Here is a 7,923-nt window from a genome sequence, read left to right as displayed (position 1 = left end):
CTGTTGAAAAGTCACATACTAAGACGAAACGGCCGTCCAGTGCTTCCAGGTTTTCCATGGTGGTCTAGCTTCAACTGACTCATGATTTCAATCAAAAACTTAACAATCTCCACAACTTCTAGACTGATATCTCTTAATAGTTACTTATAAAATATCATCAATCATTAAGGCTAATTAATTATTGTAATAAAGAAAAAAATTGAACACTTTTAAATCATTATAAAACAGTAAAACAAATGAACATGAGGTTTATTGATTCATAATTATTTCAATAGCTGAAATCATGAGTCCGCTTCATCTTAACCTATAGACTACTATTATATGACTTATTATTCTTAAGTTATTCCCAGTTTATTAATTACAGTGTTTCACAATCACAGCCACTTTTTGGCTAGATCTTGTGCAAATGTTATTTTCTATTTTATGGTTTGATGTGGTTCATTCTGGTTTGTATATAAACCGAGTATGTTCGGAATAAATGATTCGTATCGTGGAAGCTAATATTGGCGTTCTGGATTCAACAGGCAGGACTAAGCAGAAAAAAGGGCTAGAGACTGATCGTACGGGCTTATGCGTTATTGGTTCGGTGGATAAGTCACTGTTCTGTAATTGGCGATATCATTATGTTATATGTTAACAGGACACTGGGTCACAAGTTATAACGAAAACCAGATCATTTATTTAGTAATTAAAAATGTACAAATGATAATTTTTAAAAAATATGATTGAGTAAAAAAGAGTTACACTTTAAGAAAATTCAATTGTATTTAGGTTAATTAATCTGGGACTTCGTAACGGTAACATGATAATAGAATAAGGTAGAAACTAAACAAACAGTTAATTATTTTTGAAATAAACTATGATCAAGTCTTTCACAACATATAATTATTGTGAATTTAAGCCAGGCTAGTTATCACGTGATTTACTCGCTAATCGAAATACGACTTATTCAACCTTAGTACTATGATAAACCAATGACTTTCGACCGGTTTGAGCAACCTAGTATCCTTATTAGTCCGTTCAGTTGAGTCCAGAACGCCAATAACATCTTCCACTATGCAAATAATTTAGTCCAAACATACTTGGTTTATATATCAGCCAAACAGTCTGCATCATGACATAAAATAAGGAATAGCATTTATACAAGATCAAGCCAAAAAGTGGCTGTGAACGTGGGAGACGATAATCAATAAACTGAACATAACTTAAGAATAGTAAATCGTATGATAATAATAATAATAGTCTATAGATCAAAATGAAACTTATAATAAGAGGAATATAGATATACATAATCTAGTTACTGAACAGTTATACAATAAGAATATATACAGAGTATTAGTTCATTGACAGCTCTCAGAAGTTACCCGTAATTTAATGTTCACTAGAATATAACAGTAACATGAATAGCCTAAAATATTAATCAGACTTTAAGATATTAAGTTTAAAAGTTTTGGGATGATATGCAATTACCTTCTCTGAATTATTTATTCATTAGAAAAGTTAACTAACCTGTGGTCTATCTTTGTTTATACTTTAAAACTACAAATATGATACATGATACAGGCAAATAGCTTTCTCCTGTTTGATTTTCTAAAAGATAAAGTATTCGTGAATGAAGAGATAATACGAGTCTATAAAAATCTATTATAAATACGAAGTAGCAATGATATAGATTCATTCGTAATAGTAACAAACAGAAAGGCTACTTACCCTTGATCAATTTTCATTCAGGCACATATGTGCATCGGTCCAAGTTGACATGAATCATAATACAAAATAGCTACTCAAACAAAGAATTTGTTTGAGCATAGTTACGATATGAATTGCCCAAGAAACACTTCATATATAGTACGATGTATTTGAACTTGTCAATAATCCTTTAAATCATGCTTACATAATAGATAATGGAACAAATTACGTTGGTTAGCTAAGAAAATTATAAATTTATAACCGAGACATTTGAGACCTTTATATTGGCACATAAATATATACAAACTGTTAGTACTACATCATATGAGTTAACGATTATGTTATTCACTCCTAGTCATTGTTTCGTAATACGACTATATATCAACCTTTAAATGACAAGTATGGGCTTCGGAAGATTATCACTGAATATGTCAGTTATAATGTAAAAGTCGATAAGAGCTATCCAAATCAAAAGTAGTCTAATATAATAAATTTTTAGTTAACAATAAGCTAGTTTATCTGTTCTATTGTTAGTGTTCTAAATTCACACCAACAGCTAATCCATTCTGTTAGAATGTATGTAATAGTTAATTCTTTATAAAATTGTTTTTTCCGTTGTATCTATTTTTTTCAGTGTGTGCTTGTAGAGACTGTTAAGTTTTTGATTGAGATCATGAATCGATGAATGCTAGAACACCATTAAAAACCTGGAAGCGCTGGACGGTCATTTCGTCCTAACATAAGAAGCCCCAGATTGGATGCACACTGCTGAGGAGTTCCATATTATGACGAAACGATCGCCTAGTGATTCCAGGTTTTCAATGGTGGTCTAACATATCTATTTTTGACAAAATTTGGACTACACTGATTCTTTTTGAATCAATATATTATAGTTAGTGTACAAAACATATAGACAATCAAGCATTTTAAGTTTGAACACAGACACCAATCATATATATTATAGACTGTTATTATAGTCTGCGTAAATATTAACCGATCAGAAAACAGCTAGTATAAAGTAAAAATATATTATACAAAACCAAAAAATTAAAGTCGATACATTTCTTCTACATGGTTCGAAAACTTGTCAAGGTTGGAAAGAGGTTCGGAAATCGTAATGCATACGGTAGAGGGATTCATCCATATGGCTCCATAATAGTCGGCCTCTCGAGTCATGATAAGGTCGTAAAAACTCCTTCAGTCTCGACCACATATCTTCAACATTGTTAGTGTGCACTCCGGTTGTAGGGTACACAAAATGGTGCTTGCGGATAACGACATGATGCACATAACCAAGTGCATGCAGCCATCTGTACGCTCTCCAATCGTCTGTATATATTGTAGTACCTGCCTGCACATATTCCCATATAATTAGTATTATTGTTGTTGCCTGCCAGTTTCTGACCCTTTGAAGGTGTCCTTTTTGGGTTGACCTGTCGTAAATTCCAAGGACCTGTGAGGTATATTAATGGAAGTGCTACTTACCCAGTCTTATTTAATATTACGTCCTTCGTTAAATTTTTGCTTCCTGACTACTGTTTCGTCTATTTCAACGATTCTCCCAACTCCTTCAAACTGAAAATGTTTTGTTATTGCAATTCTAAATAAGCCAATAAATACATTTCTGACTGAGATCATGAATCTATCAATATTAGACCACCATTAAAAACCTAGAAGAACTGGATGATCATTTCGTCCTAGTATGGTACTCCCCAGCAGTGCGTATCTATAATCTCGTATGCTAGATTCGAACGCAAGACTTTAGATCTCACACACAAACACTAAAACTTCAAACCACTGAGCCAACATCAAACTGTGCTAATACATAACTCTAACCAATCTACAATACTGATCAATAATCTTTCATTGTTTTCTTGATCTCAATCAAAAACTCAACAATCTCTCCGACCATATTCTGATAATGAGTACATTGTTTACTGTATTCACAGTAGTTTTTTTTCTTCAGTATTTTCATTATTGCATTAAATGATAATGAAAAATTCCATAACTATTTATTTATTTTGTTTATTCTGATATATCATTATCTGATCTCTAAATGAAAATGTCCAATAGCTGTTTACTTTTTCAAAAAAAGATCAACAAAACATGGATTGTTATGTGTGTGTGTGTAAAATGTTTAATCACATAAAACATAAGAGAACAATAATATCTGGGTTTTTTTTAAAAAAAAATATTATTTTCTTGTTTTGTAAACAGTTTGCGTTGTACAAGTCATTCTTATACACGATAAGCATTCAAACAAGAAATAGGGAAATAAGAAATAAATATAACAAATAGTTAACCCACGTACGATCATTATTACAGAAATACATAGATCCGTATAGATGTTTATCTTACGGTGAAGTGGTTAAAAGAATAAAAATAATAATAATGATAATCTTTTGGGAATTACATAAGATAAACAAAAGTGTAGTTTGTATGAAAATAAAGTATCTCTCTCTCCCCCTCTCTCGCTTAAATAGATTTTGTTATTTACTCAACTACTGGTCGATTGTCTCCATCTATGTGTCTAGATAAGCATCGTTTTTATCAAATATAATTTATACCATTCAATGTATAGAAATCCTGTTGTTTTTTTAATCGATTAGATAAAAGCTATACCCTTCTAAGCATAATAATGAAATGTTTGTAAATCAGAGATATACGCTGCTTTTATACATTATAAATTTTTTTAGAAAATGTTCTAATATAGAAGAATATTTTGTTTAACGAAACCAACTAGAAGTTAAATGATAAAATGCATTGAAATTTAAATTTACTTGGTATTGTTTGTTTGTATCTCCCTACTGTTGTTTAAGATTGCAATTGATCATTCTCTTGTTGACATTTGTGCATTCTCTGCATATTACCTCGAAATCGCCATAAATTACAAGCTTTGTACTGTGTTCTATTCTCGGAGTGAACATCAACGATGGGATGAAGGCACATCCAACTAACGAGTCCCAACTAGGACGAAACGTGAGTCCTGAATTCCACTACTAGTCACCATTCCTTTTTGCTTATAGACCTATCCATTCTTTATAAAACCAATTTATATCTAGATTTTCTTTACTGATATTATTCTATTTTAGATGAGTTAACAAACAAAATTTCAATCAACAAATGACCTTGTCAGTAAATATCTTAATATAATATACATCCGAAATAAAATTTACACAACTCAATCCTATTAACAAAAATACATTATCTTGATTCATATTCTCATTCGAGAGAATCATCAAGTGTTGCATGCGTCAAGTTATATATAAATATATATTTGTGAAAAAAAGAATTTGAACTTAACAATGAGATAATATCTTATAAAGGTCAAGTTGTTGTGTAAAAATTGACCACTAACAGATAAGATCAATTAGGGATATATTCAAGCAACTCAGTATGCATTTATATTTATTTACTATTATCAATCACACACTATTAATGAATAAATCACTTGAAGAAACATAATATATAAGCATAAATATTTATTAGAATGATAGTTTATTTGTTTAAACTATATGTGAATATTTCTTAGGCATCAGATATATATAAGCTAAAAGACTATTGTAAATAACTACTGTGAAATCTAAAAGACATATTTATATCAGAAGGGGGTTTTGTGAAGATTTTTAGAAATTTCACTGGTTGAAATCATGAGTCAATTGAAGCTAGACCACCATGTGAAACCTGGAAGCACTGGACGGCTGTTTCGTCCTAGACGGAGTTGATGTATTTGCACTATATATTTCTAACAATCTGATCACACATATACTTGTCAGGGTATTTTATATTAAAACTAATAAAGGTCAATTAAATGAAATTTCAAGTAAAAAAGTAACAAACGGGAGAGAAACAATCCCACATCGTCAAGAAAGAATAAGAAACTGTCGCGTTATCCTAGTCCATAGAATGACTTATGAATTACCACGGTAAATTTTTGGTAGCTTTAAATGTACCCTGGTAATCCTTAAGTGATTCTATGGCCTAGGATAACGCGTCAATACGATTAGATTACTTACTCGCTTACTTACGCCTGTCACTCCTAATGGAGCATAGACCGCAGACCAGCATTCTCCAACCCACTCTATCCTGGGCCTTCCTTTCTAGTTCCGTCCAATTCTTGTTCATTCTTCTCATGTCTATCTCCATTTCACGGCATAATGTGTTCTTTGGTCTTTCACTCCCCTCTTAACCTTGAGGATTCCATGTGAGGGCTTGTCTTGTGACGCAGTTGGGTGCTTTCCTTAATGTGTGTCCTATCCACTTCCAGCGATTCTTCCTGATTTCTTTCTCCACTGGAATCTGGTTTGTTCTCTACCACAGTAGGTTGTTACTAATAGTGTCTAGCCAACGGATCCGAAGTATTTTGCATAGACAACTGTTAATAAACACTTGTATTTTCTGGATGATAGCTTTCGTAGTTCCCCAGGTTTCTGCCCCAAACAATAGAACTGTCTTTATATTTGTATTGAAAATTCTGATCTTGGTGTTGGTTGACAGTTGCTTTGAGTTCCAGATGTTCCTCAATTGTAAATGCACTGCTCTTGCTTTACCGATCCGCGCCCTCACATTTGCATCAGATCCACCCTGTTCATCAATGATGCTGCCCAAATACGTAAAGGCTTTTACATCTTCCAAATCTTCTCCGTCAATTGTGATTTGATTGGTCCATGCTGTGTTGTATTGGAGAATCTTGCTTTTTCCTTTGTGTATATTGAGACCTACTGCTGCTGAGACTGCTGCTACACTGTTCGTCTTCTCCTGTATTTGTTGTTGCGTTTGTTATAGAAGGGCCAGATCATCTGCGAAGTCTAGATCATCCAACTGCATCTTAGATGTCCATTGTATCCCGCGCTTCCCTTCAGACGTTGACGTCTTCGTGATCCAGTCAATCACCAGGAGAAAGAGGAAGGGTGAGAGTAAGCAACCTTGCCTAACACCGGTCTTCACTTCGAACGACTTTTTCAACTGTCCTCCATGCACGATTTTGCAGTGTAATCCATCATATGAGTTCTGTATGATATTGACTATTTTCTGAGGCACGCCGTAGTGTCGAAGAAGTTTCCATAGTGTTGTTATGTCCACGCTATCAAATGCCTTTTCGTAGTCAATGAAGTTGATGTAGAGTGATGAATTCCATTCAATTGATTGTTCTACAATGATCCGTAGAGTTGCGATTTGGTCTGTACACGATCTATTCGTACGCAATCCAGCCTGTTGGTCATGAAGTTGGGCGTCTACGCAGTCCTTCATCCTGTTGAACAATATCCTGTCGAAGACTTTTCCCGGTATTGAGAGAAGAGTGATGCCCCTGTAGTTATCACACTTGCTGTGATCGCCTCTCTTTGGTATTTTGATCAGAAGTCCTTCTTTTCAGTCTGTTGGTACTTGTTCCTCATCCCAAATCTTATTGGAGAGAATGTGGAGTATCCCTGCAGTTGCCGCTACGTCTGCTTTCAGTGCCTCTGCTGGAATGTTGTCTGGTCCCTCTGCTTTGCCACTTTTGATTTGTCTGATGGCCATGCTGATTTCTTCAATTGTTGATGTGCCAACATTGATTGGGAGGTCCGTGGGTGCTGCTTCGATGTTGGGTGGGTTCAGTGGTACTGGTCGATTCAAAAGTTCTTAGAAGTGTTCTACCTACCTGTTTCGTTGTTCTTCAATGTTTGTGATTACCTTACCTTCCTTGCTTTTCATTGATCGTTCTGGTTTACGGTGATTTCTAGAGTTTCTTTGATGTGTCGTACAGTTGTCTCACGTTTCCTTCTCTTGCAGCCTTTTCCGCCGTCATTGCTAGATCTTCCACATATTCCCGTTTGTCAGTTCTGATGCTCCTCTTTACTTGTTTGTTTACTTCTGTGTATTCAGCTTGTGCCTTGGCTTTCTCTGCTCTTGTTCGACTGGTATTGATTGCTGCCTCCTTGTTCCTCCTTTCTTCAATCTTATCCAGTGTATCAACAGTGATCCATTCCCTTGTGATGATGCTTCTTGTGGCCCAGGACCTCATGACACGTTGAAGTGATTGCCTCTTTAATCCCCTTCCAGTTGCTCTCCATAGTAGTTCCTTCTCTGAGGACCATCTTGAATTTGTTGATTTTATCAGTATCCCGAAAAAACGCTGTATTGAACTTTTGTGATATTGTCCGCCCCATTGTCCAGTGCATCATGAGTTTCGATTTCATCTTGGCGATCAGCAAGTGATGGTCTGATGCTATACCAGCTCCTTTCTTGGTTCTC

This window comes from Schistosoma haematobium, chromosome 2 (assembly GCF_000699445.3).
Source record: "Schistosoma haematobium chromosome 2, whole genome shotgun sequence".
NCBI lineage: Eukaryota > Metazoa > Platyhelminthes > Trematoda > Strigeidida > Schistosomatidae > Schistosoma > Schistosoma haematobium.
This window is presented reverse-complemented; position numbering follows the sequence as displayed.